We start from the raw sequence: 1,767 nt of genomic DNA, 5'->3' as shown, positions 1-1,767 counted from the left end.
GACTATAGGGGAGTGCTTGCTGTTGCTTATCAACTGCATTTCCCTCAAATGTAGGAAGCCCCTATGGTGTTGCTTTTACCTCACATCAACAACAGGGCACCATGTTTAGAACAGTGTGCCCATGGTACATGGGGGAGCAGGGATGTGCACAGACATTTTGAAGGGCAGGGGCTCAAGTAAAAAAGAGGGCACTTTTCATAATTTAAAAAATGTCTGCCAGACTTAATGGGCAGATGTGCTGCGGCCCAGGGACACAGTGGACTCCCGCCGGGCCTCCTCAACATTCCTAGCCCCCATAAAGGTTGGTGTTTTTGTAAAATCGAGTCAAGAACAGTTTCTATGGAGGTCTGCCATGTGTATATACACTTTGGCTGTGCTGTCAGTCTTATTTACAGAAAACATGTGACAGCTGCCCTATAATATACTGTATTATAGAGGAGATTCATCAAAACCTGTGCAGAGAAAGAGCGGTGCAGTTGCCCATAGCAACCAATCAGATCGTTTTGCAGAAGGCTTTTCCTCTGCAAAGGTTTTAATAAATCTCCCCCTATATGCCCCCACCTGAGCTCTATATGACAGAACCCATCCCCAATCACCCATCACCCATCCACAATCAACCACCACCCATCCCCAATCACCCATCCCCAATCACCCAGCACCCATCCCCAATCACCCAGCACCAATCACCAATCCCCCATCCCCAATCACCCATCCCCCAGCACCCATCACCCAGCACCAATCACCTAGCACCAATCATCAATCACCCATCCCCAATCACCCATCCCCAATCACCCATCCCCAATCACCCAGCACCCATCAACCAGCACCCATCCCCAATAACCCAGCACCCACCTTATGCAGGAATCTCCACACAGCTCTGGTTCTTACACTGAAGAGATGACACCACACTAATATATGCTTACATGCTGCAATATACAAGTTGGCAAAAAAAGAATTATAAATATACAAAGCCGGCCAGGCATAGCACAGCATACAGGATGGAGGCAGGGAAGCTCCGCCTCCATTGCGCACAAGACTGACTTTGCATACTAGCAATGTGGGGCAATACCTAGAAAATGGAAAGACCAATTTTTGTATACATGCACTGTAACCTAGTGTATTGAGTTTAGTGCGAGTAAACAGCCTGTCAGTTTCCCTTTAATTATATACCGTACCCCCCCTTAATTCCCTATATACTGTGCCACCATTCATCTATTAATTCCCTATATACTGTGCCACCATTCATCTATTAATTCCCTATATACTGTGCCACCATTCATCTATTAATTCCCGATATACTGTGCCACCATTCATCTATTAATTCCCTATATACTGTGCCACCATTCATCTATTAATTCCCTATATACTGTGCCACTATTAATTAACTATATACTGTGCCACTATTAATGAACTATAAACTGTGCCACCATTCATCTATTAATTCCCTATATACTGTGCCACTATTAATTAACTATATACTGTGCCACTATTAATTCCCTATATACTGTGCCACCATTCATCTATTAATTCCCTATATACTGTGCCACCATTCATCTATTAATTCCCTATATACTGTGCCACCATTCATCTATTAATTCCCTATATACTGTGCCACCATTCATCTATTAATTCCCTATATACTGTGCCACCATTCATCTATTAATTCCCTATATACTGTGCCACCATTCATCTATTAATACCCTATATACTGTGCCACCATTCATTTATTAATTCCCTATATACTGTGCCACCATTCATCTATTAATT

This window comes from Hyla sarda, chromosome 7, assembly GCF_029499605.1.
Source record: "Hyla sarda isolate aHylSar1 chromosome 7, aHylSar1.hap1, whole genome shotgun sequence".
NCBI classification, from domain to species: domain Eukaryota; kingdom Metazoa; phylum Chordata; class Amphibia; order Anura; family Hylidae; genus Hyla; species Hyla sarda.
This window is presented reverse-complemented; position numbering follows the sequence as displayed.